Source organism: Lagopus leucura, unplaced genomic scaffold (assembly GCF_019238085.1).
Source record: "Lagopus leucura isolate 7727_CA_CO unplaced genomic scaffold, USGS_WTPT01 Super-Scaffold_100016, whole genome shotgun sequence".
Taxonomy (NCBI): Eukaryota; Metazoa; Chordata; class Aves; order Galliformes; family Phasianidae; genus Lagopus; species Lagopus leucura.
In genome coordinates this window covers 1638057-1652597 of record NW_024962270.1, presented here as the reverse complement: position 1 = coordinate 1652597, position 14541 = coordinate 1638057, and the positions used below count along the sequence as shown (strand labels likewise).

Here is a 14541-nt window from a genome sequence, read left to right as displayed (position 1 = left end):
GGGGAGGTGGGCCAGGATGATGGGAGCAGAACTCGCTCAGGATGCAATCCACTGATGCCTTGGGGTTTTCTTTTGTTATTTTCTATGAGCAAATTGTTATTTAGTTGGGGAAAAAAATGTTAGCCAGGGTGGTGACGCACTGGAACAAGTTGCCCAAAGCAGGTTGTGGATGCACCATCCCTGGGGGCATTCAAGGCCAGGCTGAATGTGGCTCTGGGCAGCCTGATCTGGTTGTTGGTGACTGCACAAAGCAGATGATCGTTATGGTCCTTTTCAACCCATGCCATTCTGTGATTCTATGATTCTATGATTCTAAGATAAACCCTTCCAGAAGCAACAGCAAAGTTGCAATAAAGTACGGCAGTAAAGTTTCAAATCTCACCAAGATTTCTTAAATGTATGTGTCAATGTATCCCTATATGACATATACCTCTTTATAAAGACAGAAGTAAATTCTTGAGAGAGAATGATAAGAAGTGGCATCATCAGGAAGTTTCCCATTGAGCTGTGTGTACCAGACTGCTCTCCTGCTGGGCTGGGTACCTACAGCACACACCCTGCAGCACTCTGAAGGATGTACCTCCAGATTCTGCACTACAGAACTGTGTTTTAAGCTTTTAGTGAGTGCAGTGAAAAACAAATTACTGGCTTCCATGTGGGAATTGCAACAGCCTGTGCAATATGGGGGGAGTCAGGCTGAATAGTCTTCTCTCCATTCAAAACATCTATGAAAATCAGTGCAATGCTGTGTGGCTGTGTGATTGTTTTGCATTGCTGAAAATAGCTCTGCAAGGTGCTGGGTGATAGCAAATGCCCCTGGCATTGCACTGCTGCACTGCACACTAGCAACTCTGTTGTGCAAAGAAAGCACCACTGGAGCATCCTGCTTTGTCTCTGCTACACGCAGGTGAATTAAGGGCTGGGGAGATTGTCATCTGCTTCAGGACATGGGGAGCGTTGGAGGAGGAGTGGGACCTGAGAGCTGCAGATGACAATCCCTCACTCCGACTTCTGCATGCCAGAGACATTTCCTTCGTTATAAATAACCTTGTTTATAACCTCGGTGTCATGATTCAGCTTTTCTGCAGTCAACAGCCGATGGCCATCAGAGCAGGGCAGCATCAGATTTCAGGAGGAAGATGCAGCAGGGTGGTGTGGCTCAGGGATGCTCCAAGCAAAGGACAGTTTGGTTCAGGAAACGACGGATGCCCTCCAACGCACCACTTTTTTTAGAGAGTTCTCATTTCTGAGATCCCAAACTGCCTGGAGCTCCCTCTGTGCAAATCCCTACCCACTGCATGCCCAGCCAGAAACACCGGTGCCTCATCACGGTGAACGTGGCCCCGTCCAGGCCCAAAGGTACAGGCAAGCTTGGTTTTCCCAGTTCCTCTCCTCCTTCTTGCCTGTAGGTCAGAACATCAGACATGCGCTGCTCCTGGAGCCCTCCCAGCAGCACAACTACTGGTTTTACATCTACGGTGAGACTCGCTGCCAAGAAAAATCTCCTAGAAAGTCCTGCGTGCCCAGTTTTGTCCCTCACACTACTGGGTGATGTGTCCCGTGAGCAGCACAGCTCTCCTTGCTTTCAATGGCTGTGCTGCCAGTTTAGCTCTCAGCTGTACTCTCTTTCTGGCAAAAATCAGGCAGAAGCTGAACCCCCAACATACAGCCCTGTGCTGCCAACCTGAGCTCATCCTGTTTTTAAGGAGCTAATCCTTTGTCCTTGCAGCAGGAGTTTTCTATAAGTGTGATTTTTTTACACGATATCGCGTGTTTAATGTTTAACAGTGGGATCATTATGGTTTTATTAGCAGTACGCAATGCTTTTTCATCTTCAACTGACTTTGCAAACATTAACTAATTGGTTTCAGCTCTGTGTCAGTGTGGTGGCAGCTATGGGTAGTGGTCTGCTCCTGGGTGCAGGGCTGGGGCTGCAAACACAACTGATCTGATTTTCCTCAGCGATCCAGTGTGGTTGTTTTCAGCTTATCCTAACAAAATGGGTAATGAAAACGCAAGCATTTGTGGGAATTTGATGCAGAAGTCAGAAATCAGCTGGGTTATGTGTACGTGATGCTTATAAGAGCTGCTTTGGAGCAGGTCGGCCTGCAGCATCCTGTGCATCAGGGAATGAGCTCCTGCCTGGCAGGACACAGGGCGTGCACACAGCTCCCGATCGACTCCCTCGTCTGCCTCATCGCACATCATCCCCACACCACTGTCCTGCAGACTCGGTTTGCTGATGCAAAATAGGAGTGAAACGTGGGCTGCTTTGTGGGAGAGCCTCGACACCCCCCAGGTAAGGGCCTGGTGGGGGGAGTGACAGCAGAGCTGGGGACAGAAGGCTCCTGGGTGAGAGATGGGACCGCGGCTCTGAGGACAGAGGAGACACAGTGGGGAGATGTGACTGAGGTCTGGGCACAAGGGGGTCCGGGTGGGAGATGTGACGGTGGTTTGGGGAGAGAAGGGTGTGAGATGTGACGGCGGCTCTGGGAACAGAGGTGATGCAGCCCCTCAGCGCCGGGGTTCTGGGGGCACCGCGGGGGACGGAGCGGAGCTGTCGCGGGGACGGAGCCCCTCCCTGCGGGCAGGCTGTACTGACTTCGGGGGCGGCGGTCGGGGACGCTGCCCCTCGGCGGCGCTTCGGGGACGGAGCCGGGGGGCGTGACGGCGGCTTCGGGCCGGGTCCCTCCGTCCGCCGCCGGCGGGGGGTGCGGCGCTCGGCGGGCCGGTTGCCATGGCAGCAGCCAGGCGGCGCGGCGGCGCGCACGGTCGGCGGGGCGCGGCGCGGCGCGGCCCCGGAGCGTACCATGTGCGCCCGGCGGCGGGAGGCGGCGGAGGGGCCACGACGACGACGACGGCGGCGGCCGCTGCTGCTGCCCTGCTAGCTCCGCCACGGCGGGCCCGGCGACCAGGAACCGCTGCGTCAATGTAACGGCGGCGACGGCGGGAGGGGTGCGGGGGGCGCGGGGAGGGGGCGCTTCTGAGCGACGTTCCCACGCCGCGCGTGGCAGCCCGCCGCAGGGAGGGCGGGCGGGAGGGAGGTGTTAAAATGGCGGCGCGCAGCCGGCCCCCGTGCTAACCCGGCCCCCGTGGCTCGCCCCGCGCCGCCGCGCGAGGCACGGAGCGGCCGCCCGCTGAGCGCCGAGGTAAGGCCGCGCTGCCCCCCTGCCCCCCTGCCCCGGGGATCTGCTCGGGGCGGTGCGGGGGGTTGGAGCGTTGCGCCTTTATGCGGGGTTGGGCAGCCGGGAGGAGCGCGGCTGTTGCTTTTAGTTTTGGTCTTTTTTAAAAACAGAAGGGGGGAAAAAAAAAAAGCTGAACTAATTGCTGCCGTCATCGCCACCGCCGAAAGTCGTGCCGCGCCGTGCCGGCAGCGCGGATCTGCGTGCGGAGCGGCCGGGGCAGTTTGAGCTCCGGGCGCTGCGGGGAAGGTTCGGTTCTCCTACAGGTGGAGGGGGGGAATTTCTGTTTCTTTTTGCTTTCTTTCTTTCTTTCTTTCTTTTTTTTTTTTTTTTTTTTTTTTTTTTGGACTCTTATTAAGACATGCGCATTTGTTCCTCCTTGCCACCGCACTGGAGTCTGCCTAGAAACAAAGAGCACAGCCTGGCGAAGTTGGGGCTGCCTCGGGAAGTGGCTGCTTTTTTTTTTTCGTTCCTCTTTTTTTCTTTCTTTCTTTTTTTTTTTCTTCTTTCTCCTTTGCTTCGTTTACCCGTGCGGTGGATATTTCCACGTGTTATTCCCGTGCGGCTCCAGGCAGAACCCCCCCCCCCGACCCACTCCCCCCCCCCCCCCCCCCCCCCGCCCGGCGGGGCGCGGTGGGGAAAGTGCAGCCATGATAGATGGAGAACTTCTCCCGCTCCCACCCAGCCCCGTGGTGACACTTGGCGGGAGGTGTTGCCTTCCCTGGAGCCACCCCCATGCTGAATCATTGCGGAGCGATGGCTGGGCAGCTCGGGGAGCCGCAGTCCCGTCCCCCCTCCCCCCCACCAACCCCCGTGCAGCGAGAGGTGCTGCGAGGTGAAGGGACGGTCAGGGACCTGTTGGCAGCGAGTAGCTCCGAGCTGGCAGTGTGACTGCTGCTCAGTGCTCAACGCTGCCTTTGGGGGGGCTGTGAGGGGCTGATCTTGCTGTGAGAGCTGTGGGTGAGCGACGATGCTGGGGTGTGTTTGATCAGCAGCATCGAGTCTGTGCTGTTTGCCTAACCCACTCGTTTACCCTGAGCTCGATGCCTGCGTTACTTAAGGACTTTGCCTTTTGGGGGGACTCGGGGGCATGCGTGTGGTGCATATGAAGGTGGCTTTATTCAAAGGGTGCCTGGAAGTTTGGAAGCGAGAGGTGGGATGAGCGATTTGGAGCTGGAGTGTGTGGGGCAGGAGTAAATTGCAGCGGTTGTTGGACATGCAACGTGATCCTGTAATTAGAGAGAGGTAATAGTCTGTATGCCATGCTGGAGCTATCAAGTGTCTGCGCTGAGCAGTTGGAGTCGAGCTGGTTCTGCTGGGATTATGCAGTTGCAGAAGTAATGCTGTTTAACTTATCGTACAGCAGCTCCAGTGGGGTTGCAGGGATGTGTTCCCCTGTGGGTCCTCCTTGTTGGGTATTTTGCTTCTAGGGTGGTACATAGAGCTGCAATGGTGCTGCTCTCCTGGTTGGAGGAATACCTGACGTGGCCCAGTCCTGCTCCTCAGAGCTTTATTTACAAATGAAGGCTCAGATCGCACATCTCGGTCCTAGGAGAAAAAAGAAAAGCCTCCCAAAGGAACTGCTTGTGGGTTCAGCTTTGCACAGTTCACGCAGCTGAAGGGTTTAAAAGGCTCCATAATTTGGTCCTGAAGCTTCCCTGCCCCCGCCACACTCTACCCTGTATACATATCCCTGTATTCCTGTTCCCAGGAGGTGTGTGCTGGGGCTGTGGCTCTCTCTGCAGTGGGGTGGGATCCTGGGGAGCTGCTGGGATCCGGGGCAGTGCAGCACATGTGAGCCCAGAGCGGAGCTGTGTGGGCACCAACCCTTTCTGCAAGTGCTAATTTCCCCTGGTGTGCGTGTATGTATATATAGAGAGACATGGTTCATATTTAAATTAAGTCATTTTAAAGTAATGATGGCCCAGAAAAGTTTGAGAGCTATTTTGGCATTTGAGTGCTTCTATTTGAGAGACAATGGACTATACAGAAGCTTCTAGATATTGTGGGATGCACCTACAGCAGGAGGAGATGTAGCCTGATCTCTGACACAGTCTTTCTTCTCAGAAGCAGCTGTGTTTTACACATGTACCTTTCAGTCTGGATGCTGCTGTGCATCTCTAATGGCTCTGCACTGTGTTTTGGGTCTGTGATGTATCCCAGGGGGTTCAGAGCAGCTCTGGCAGTCACGAAGGAAGCTCCCCATGGTTGCTGTAATGTCCAGCAGTGCCTGGACAGCAGAAGGTCGTGGTGACACCACCTCCTCTACACTGAGGGGGAGTGAGGGCTCTCCAAGGAGCACTAGGCATTGGATCTGGTGATGGTCCTCTTTTCTCCAGCTGCCATGGGAAGGTTACTGAAAAGTAGGGATGCTGCGGTGTTGACGCTGCTGGAATGGATACAGTTTTACAACCATGTAGGTGGTTTTCATGGCCAGTTCTGCTTCGTAACCAACAGCAGCTTTCTTGGCCTCCTCCTTCTTTGTTGAGGAGTAACTTGTAAGAAGTCTGAGAGTTTTTTATTTTCCAAATCTTGTTCTGTGCACGTAAGGGAATGTGTAAGTGGGATTTAAACTTGTGACTGCAAACAAGGGGAGCTTGGATTTCTTACCTCTTGCTGTATAGCTTGCAAGTCAATTTTGAAGCTTATAATGCTGCAGAGAAAGAAATGGTCTTGCTTCCAGCCCTTTGCACCAGTCCCTTTACCATCCTCACGGTTTAAAAATAATCTTGCGGAGTAACAAGGAAGAGTGAGACTCATTTTAACTTGCTGCTTTCCTGATTTGCTTTTCCGCATGGCCATGCAGTTGTGCTGGCACAGAGGTCTGGGGTACACAAGCAGGACAGAGTGAGGGTTTTGTTATCGTCACTGATTTGTGCTGAGCTAAAGTGATGGTAAAATGCAGCGTTTGTGTCTTGCAAATGGCTTCTTTAGCACAAGGCAAAGCATGGCTTTCCTAGGCAGCAATGCCTTGAAGCTTGGTCAGGTGCCCAAAAGCAAATTGAGATTTTCTTTTGGTGAATGCAGACACAGGTGATGATTATGTATCTACAGACAGGATTTGGTTGCTGGTGCTTGCAGCAGGACACCTGCCACAGCAGCAGTGGGAGCTTGGCTTTGGCAAGGGAGCAAATCTTAGTGTGACTCAGATATGTTGGGAAGGAGCATGCAGCTTTTATGGGAGCAGGCTTTTCTGTCCATGAGCTTACTGGAAGTCACGTGTGGAAACTAAACTGAGGGCTAGAAACATAGTGCTGGTCGATGAGAGGGAGGCTGTGTGCTGGAAAGCAGACTTTGCTTATGTCTGTTTCCAGATGTGGTTATAGGAGCTGTGGCTCTCAGACTGTGCTCTACAAATGAGACTCAGTGTCCAAGCGAAGGAGATCCGCCACCTCAGGCAGACCTGGCACCCCACCTCGGGGTTCCCCAGGTCCACCTCCTGGCATCCAACAGGACAAAACAGCCTTTGAAACTGGATAGAAACACTTGGCTGGACAGCAGTTGTGGCTTGGGAGGGGAGAGAAGAGGATGGCTGTCTGTATTGAGCAGTGTGTATTTGCTCTTAAAATCCCTTGAAAGCTCTGAAGCTCGAACTTGCAGATCACTCCATGTACTGTTTGCCACGTGTAATACTTCAGTGAGAAGTTTCAGTTCTGTATGGATGAGTTAATGCAGGAATTGTTCCATTTTAAGTGTCAGGGAACCAGTTACTTGTGTGATGCTTTGTGGTGTGCTGTTTGCCCAATTATATTATGAATTGGCATATTTCAGCCTCCTGCATCCTTTTCTGCAATGCTCAGGTTTTAACTTGGTGTGTGTTTTGGGCGCAGGCTGAACCGCGTTCAATGCTGGAGCCCTTATGATACCAAAATATTTCGTAATTCTCTGTTCACCTTTAAGCAGCATCGTGGGTATGCCAGACTTTGTTGGTTTTTTTTTGTTTGTTTTATTTTTTTCCCTTTCTGGAACTGAATTCTTTGTGCCTGCTAAATGTAGAAACGGCGTAAACAGATCCATTTTCTTTGCTTTCTCCTGGTTCACGTGTGCATGCAGATTGCTGCTTCTAGGTAGATTGTTTGCTTCCATTTGTGCTGGTGGCATTTTGCAGCTGCGTGCCTCTTGCCTGCTAAGCCCCGGCAGCGTTATTCCCCTAGCTGTGCACCCTCCCATTTTTCCGTGCCATCTTCCAACAAGGGTAGGCGATGTTATCGTCCCCCATTTGAAGCGGTGTCAGCAGATAGTTGTTATTTCCCTTTCTCCCATCTCGATGCTAAGCACCTCCAGCAGGGATGAGTCTAAGGCATGGAGCAGATCCACGCCTTGGCCTCCAAACTGTGTGGCCCTGTGTGGTAGGAGCGAGGTGCTCAGCTGCCCCTCGTGTGCTTTTTGTCACAGCACGTACAGGGGAGGGAGCTGAAAACGAGTGGCCTTCAGAGCTCGGTGTTCGGCGTCGGAGGGCTTCTGGATGCATAAAATCAGAGAGAATGTGTCTGTGTAATCCGATCTGTTCTTGAAAGCCTTGCGGAGGGCCGCATGCTGCAGACATAAGCTGTGTCAATAAGAACTCTATTCACTCTCGGAAAACAGCCTCGTGACCGGGTTTGACTGGCAGGCTTCCGAAGGGAGGGCCTTTTTGGAGAAGGAGCTCTGATTTTGGCGGCACTTCTGACCACCTTCTCGGACTCCCGCTTATTGTTGAAATCCTTTCTTGTTAACTTGGATTTTGCTGGGCTGGGATTTGGCAAGGCACGATAACGGGAGCGACCTTCCTCACCGTGCAGCCCCACGGCAGCGCTTAGGAACGGGAAGGTGACGGATGTAAGAGAATATGAGGTAGGGCTGGGAGCTGTTGTGGGTGGGAGGGCGCGCTCGCGTGCGTGCTCAGGGTGCCTTATTGCAAAACAGCGGCACACAACGCCGCGTCCTTGTGAAAGTTGCAGATTGCAATGGATCAGGTGTGCGTTTGTGCACCTTTGTGTCGCCTGCATCGTTTTGGCAGATGTCTGTAATACCCAGAAGTGTTGTAGGGTGAAATTCGGCTTTCACTTAGACTGGCACAAATCTGCTCGGAAGCCTGTGTCGTACTAATGGCTGTCATTTGGCTGCTTGTCGTTATTAGAGGAGGAAAGAAAATCCCACCAAACAATATCCTTGTTTTGCTTTATGAAGTATTCTAGACCTGGCATATGTAGCCTTTTAAATCCTTGTAGGAAAAACCTGCTTGAGTTGATAAAAACGATGGCTACAAGATTTCCTGAAAGCGGAATCGAAATCAAAATAGCAGACTGAGCTGCTGCTTCACGTGTTGTGTTTGTGTAAATGGCATTTGGTTGCGTTACATGCATGATATTCAACATTTCTTCTGCTGAAGTCTCCAAGCCAATCTCTGCCTTTCCCTTCCTGCTGCTGACAGAAGAGATGCCAGGCTGTCAGTTTTGCACTGGTTTTTCCTTATGGGTCCCTCAGTCTACCTGGGACCTTTTTGCGAAGCTCCTGGACACAAGTTGTGATTTGGAAATAAGCTCATCTGTATGCCTTGCTGCGTAATTTCTGTCACTGCATAGGAAAGCTTGTGAGTATAATTGGGATGTAATAAATGCAAGGCTAAAAAAAAAAAAAAGAAAAAAGAAAAAAGCGTGGCACAGAGCTGTTATTTAAAAGAAACTCAATTATGTTTTAAGCCAATTGAGGCTTGACTTAATTTCTTAGCGTTTGCTGGTGACAATGCAGTAAAACCAGAAAAAATGCCTGCTCTGAACTAGGAATGTGCCTGCTGAAAGCTGCGAGAGCTCCAGAACGTGGCCAGGCAGCTGAGTGCTGGCCTTCTGCAAAGGCCTGATCCTGTCTGAGAGCTGCAGTAAGAGATGGGTCCTGGGCTGGGTGGGGTGATGATTAGGCCTTGGGAGAGCAGCGTGCAGTGGAGGGCTGTGACACAGGGGCAGGAAATGCTGCTCGCTGCTGCTTGTAACTCAGGGAGGCTGCAGCTGGGTAATTTGTTTTTACTTCCTGTTCCCGGTATGTTTGGGTCAAAAGTAGCAGTGTTTTTCCATATTAAGATGTTTGGCTTCATTCTGCGAGGCAGCAATAAATCTCACACTGTGCACAACGTGTTTCTTGTATTTTGGGGGCTCTATATTGCTGCCTTTGACTTTTAATTTGGATGGTGAAACCTTTATTAGGACCTCTCCTGTCACATAGACCTGCTTTTCAGGGGAAACAGAAAGCTTTTTTTTTCCTTGCTCTGTTTTGGAAAGAGGCTTTGCCCTAACTCAGGACCCTGCTCTGCTTATATTACAGTTTTTACCTAAAAGGTTTTTTTGAGGTAGGAAAAAGAAACAGTAGCACAGAGCTGTTAATGGGGTTACGTGGTTACACGGTCTGTCCTGGTCCCTGAAGCCTGCAGATGCTGGAGGTGATCTTCAAGCACACAGCAGCTGGCTGAGCATCCGTCTGTGCTCCTCCTGGTTCTAAAGGGAGGAGCAGGGCTGGTTCTGCGTGAGGTTTGGTTGGCACTGCTGGAAGGAGAGGCCTGCTGGGCTGGTGACTGCAGTTCTGGGCCTGTGTCGTAATATAACACATCAGGCAGCTTATGCTCGGGTGCCAGGGTTGAATTGAGGATGCTTCTGCTGCTGCTGCTGAAAGGCAAATTTGTTTTGTGTCCCATGCTAGGTGGAAGGTTATACTTCTAAAAACACCCTGAGATCCAGACATGAGGTACAGGGAAGTTTCTGGAGTGTCTAACAGTAGATTTTCTTATATTCTGTATGGTGCCACCATCTTGTCCCTGTAGTGATGGGTAAATGCAGCCCAGCTGTGCAGGCTGGCCCAAGCTCCCCCAGCTGGGTGGCCGCACTGCTTTGCATGCCAGTTGATGTTAGGAGCAGTTTCCCCCCCCAGGTCTTGGAGCTTCTCCACCTGCTCAGCCAACCTGGGGGGCTCATCCTTATCTTAGGGTCCCCACCCAGTTCCTTCCGCATTTCAGATGTAAATGACTTTCTGTGCAGGTAAGGAGAGAAGCAAATTTGGGTGGAGCTTGCTTATTTGGGAAATGGAAGCTGATTGAGAGAGGCACTGCTACAAGGCAGAACCTTTGGATGCTCTGAGTGTCCTTGTGGCCTCTGTCATCTCCGCAGAGCCTGCTGCTTACTGCCCTTCAAATGGGTTTTGGCACTGGAAGGTGCAGTCTCTTTCCTCTGCTGTTCTCCTTGTTCTTGTGCTTGGTCTTGTAAATGTTTGGCCTGGCCAAGAGAGGGGGCAGAACCACCCAGGCTGAGGGCAGCCAGAGCTCAGGGCCTCTGGGAGTGTTGGTGCAATGGAGCTTGGAGGGTGCTCAGGCCTGCAGGAGAGCATCTGCACAGGTGGGGCTGGGCTGGTCAGCAGCAGCCTTCTGCAATGTGCTGGGGTTTTTAACTCAATGCTAACTGTTACAGTTGCATGCTGATTAATATTAGAGTAATGCTTAATGTAGCTGTTGCATAAGGCTGTGAGCAAAGGCAGGTGCTTTTTACCGGTAGTAACTCCCTTTTTGAAACAAATGGCTGGACAATTGAATTGAGCTGATTCTGTGCTTCTGGAATTGGCCACAAACTACATTTCAAACAACTGCACGCAGATGCGTGCGCTGTAGGCTTGGAAATGCATTGCCTTGCAGGGACCAGATGAGTAAATGCTGTTCCTGAATAGAATTCACACCTTCAAGAGAAGCCATTTAAGTTTAAAATCTCATGTTGGTCACTGCTGGCAGCTGATTTTTTTTATTTTTCAGTCCCCTTCACCTCTGATACATGGGGATGTTGCTGCTCCCACTCCCCAGCTGAGCCTGTGGGAAGGTGCTCTCCTCTCCTGCCTCAGTGGTGTGCACTGGTGGGGCTTTCCTATCTCCTGGTGGCAAGGAAGCCATTAGAACTGCAGAACTTGTTCACAGAGTTATGCAGCAGTTACCTAAAAAAGAGAAGATAGGATGCTTGTTAAGTTAACACTACAAATGCTTTTTTAAGGCACCTAGTACAACAGGACTGCTGAGGGGGAGAAGTCCATTATAGTGATTATAGTCCAAGTATAGTGTCTTTCGTGATGGGCAGGAAGCGAAGCTGACTACAAATGGGAGCTATACTGGAAGGTAAAAAACCTTCTATATATTTTGAAAGGTAAAAGAATGAATTTAAATTCACTTAATGTCTGTAATCTTTGTATTATTAGCTATGATCTGCTGAGAAGCACTCAGTCCTGACTTTTTTTTTCCCCTCCCCTTCCACAGAACAGCATTAATAAGAACTGAATGTTTTTCCTGACCTCTGCCTTTAGACTGTGAGCTCCCAAGAGCACAAATTACTCTTCTGTATTTTTGGACAGCATCTGCAGGTATTGAAACCTGCCACACAGAATAACAGTGCAGCTCAAGATGTGCTACTGCAGTCCTGGGTCACTTAGCAAGGATCCAATCCTGTGCACTGCTTACAGGAGGAAGGCAGTAGGGCTGCAGCTGGGTGTGAGGTGCAGGGCTGCTTTTAAGGCCCTCTTAAACCAGAATGTTTCCAACGTGGTTCTCAGCAAGGTGCTAAGCTTGGAGAGTGAGAGGGATAACACTGCAGGATTTGCTGATAAATGCCTTCCTGGAGATGTACCAAAGGGGAAATACAGATGTAACGCTGTAGATGTGCCTGATGCGGTACTGTTAGCTGGACTGTGGAGATAAAAGAGGTGAGGCTGGCTTCAGGATTGTTGTTTGCAAAGATTGAGCTTTTAGGGTGAGGAGAGCAGAGCAGCCACATCTGCCACCTTTGGGTGGGAGGTTTTTGTGCTTGACTGCCTTTTCTGAAGGAGAGAGCTGGTGGCTGTCCTTGTGCAGGCAAGTTTGCTTAGATTTCTGCAAGAATGTGATGTTGTTCATCTTGGAGACTCAGGCAACCAAGACAGAATTAAAGCATGAAATCTGCTTGCTCATGACCCGAATCCCCTAATCACAGCCTCGTGTAAGTGAAGGTCTTAGGCTGGGTTGAGTAAAGGGCATCTCCATGCAAGAAAACGTTCATCTGTCCTCAGCCTTCCAGAGTTAGAGAGCTTACTGGTGTTGAAATGTAGTTGAAGGGCGCCCTTGCTTTGAGCCAGAGCAGCTGTGTGTGTCCCTGCTTTCCCCTGTGTCAGGCACAGCACCAGAGCCATGGTGAGGGCAGGTGCCTGGCCCCTGGGGTGAGCCCGTGCCTTTTGGAACCCTGCCTTAATTTGGTTGGGTTACAGCCTTAATTTAACCTCTGTTCAGCCGGTTTTTCTTCTTTAGATCTGGGAAGGAGCATTAATGTGGTTCATGCAGTAGTGTGGCTACTTTCACTGACCCTGTGATTTGCTTCTGACTGTCTCTGTTTTCTGTGGATGTTTTTCATAGGGTGCCTCGCTAATGCCAAGCCAGTGGTAATCCCACACTTTGAACTTTGTGTTCGACTAATTCCGGATTGTGAGGCTGCAGCCAGAAATGTAAGATTAGCTGTTTTTTTTTTTTTTCAAGTAGGTGGCTGAACAGAAAAAGGAATTAAAAAAAAAAAGGAAAGGAATTTCGTCCACTTTGGATGAACCGGTAAAGAAAGAAAAAAGCATTTGGCTTCAGTGATCAACTGGAAAAATGATCCCATTTTTGGCATGGAAGTGGAGAGAAGAGCATTTCAGTTGAAAAATGTAGAGTTTGTTTATTTATTAGATGAGATGTAGAGGTCTTGGCCTTGAAGCACAGTTTCAGCTTAGAGGTAGAGAAGAAAAATGGGAGGAGAAATGCTGCTGCTCCACCACTGCTCCCTTCTTGTGAAGAAGTGCTCCAGTTTTTCTTTTGAAACAAGCTGAGAATTCAGGTTAGTCACTGTAGAACTGAATAAATAATTTCTCTGAAAAACACTGCCTAGCTTGTGATTGTAGCAGATGTAAAGGCAGATGAAAATGTTGCTGTGAGAGTACTTTAAAAGCACAGTTGGCTCAGGCTGTTGTGTAAACCAGGGGAACATCTCTGATTTTCCTTACCTGAGGATCTGGCCTGCATCTTGTTTTTCATCTCCTTTCCTATCCCACCCCCGCCGCCTCCCATGATACAAAAGGTGAGTGTGTGCAGAGGATTTCTTGCAGCATGCATTCAAGGACGGTTTTAGAGCTCTGAATTTGATCAGGAGGCTCCTCCTGGCCTCACAGGGGTGTTGTTTGCAGCTCCTGTGCATCTCATGTGAGGCTGTGCTGCTGAGTGCTGAGAAAATAGCAGCTCAGCATCACGTTGGGTACAGATCTTTGGGTTTTTGCTAAAAATGGCAGAGATGTTCAGACACCGTGCAAATGCCCTTGAGAACCAAGGAACACCTGTGTTGTCACCTGAAGGTTGAATTTATAGCAAGCTGCCTTCTCAAATAAGCTGATAATGGGTTGGTTGCTGATATCTGACTGATGGGTTGATATTTGCACTGCTGCTGTTAGTACTTCACTGGGATCAAGGTCTTCTGGTCACGAGGTGGATGGAGCACGTCGGCCAGACCCTGCTCAGTGTGGGATCCCAGGTGGGGATGGGGTCCCAGCAGGCTGGGGTGAGGGCTCAGAGCCTCATGGGTTGCCTGAGTTTAGGAAGGAGGGAAGACAGGGAGATTGTATCAAGTGATGGATGGAGGAGATGCAGGGCTGGGACCTGGACCAGGAGAAAGGCCTTTGAATAGATGGCGGCATGTGAGGGAGCGGTGTCACAGGCACCAGCAGGAGCCTTGTTATATGTGGGATAGAAGCGTGGCTCCTGTGTACAGTATTGCTGTCTTGTCTTTCTGCTATAGGATGACTGACCTTTAGCTGAAGCTGGATGGTCAGACCTAACCTCTGTTTTTGTGTGAGGCTGGGACTCCGTCTGAGGAAAATTTAGTGTTTGTTCATTGAAGTTTTGTGTTGGGGTGGGGATTTACGTTGCAGAATGTGAAGCTGGTGTTTCATGTTGGCTTTCTAGCTACTGAACACGTGTGCTTTTAAAGAAAGTGTGGTTCTAAGGGAGGCTTTTGTCAATAAACTCTGGTGTTTGTGCAGCGTGATCGAGAGTCTCATGGCTCTGAAGGCTAAAGGGGGATGGAGTGCAGACAGGCCTGTGTTGGAGTCCCTGTGCGTTTGCTTTGCCCTTAAGGTAAAGGATTAGGCTTGAAGAAAAGGAACGAGGTCAGGTCTAGACCAAGGAATAGACTCTGGAATCCAGCCAGAAGCGTAAGTAAGGCTTTTCCTGTAACAGCATCCTAGATGTGGCAGTTGTGTTGACTTAGCCGAAATGAGACTGACATCTGTAGGTCAGGCCTGATTAAAAGCAAAGGAGGGTGGAGAATAGCTCCACGGAGTAAAGAGGATTTAAAGATAATGGCAG

At 50.4% G+C, this 14541-nt stretch overlaps 1 protein-coding gene across 8 annotated transcripts in view; it reads left to right on the top strand.

Moving 5' to 3' along the window:
- The first annotated feature begins 2859 nt into the window (after nucleotides 1-2859).
- MBNL3 (muscleblind like splicing regulator 3) overlaps nucleotides 2860-14541 on the top strand; it is an 89679-nt gene continuing 77997 nt past the window's right edge. For 2 of the 8 annotated variants that reach the window (XM_042876844.1, XM_042876839.1), the window contains exon 1: nucleotides 7795-8015. The gene's annotated coding sequence lies outside the window, so the exon portion shown is untranslated. Of the gene's footprint in view, nucleotides 2932-3096; nucleotides 3150-7794; nucleotides 8016-14541 lie in introns of those variants that run through there. The other 6 variants (XR_006180090.1, XM_042876845.1, XM_042876843.1 and 3 more) reach the window with 5 other exon arrangements.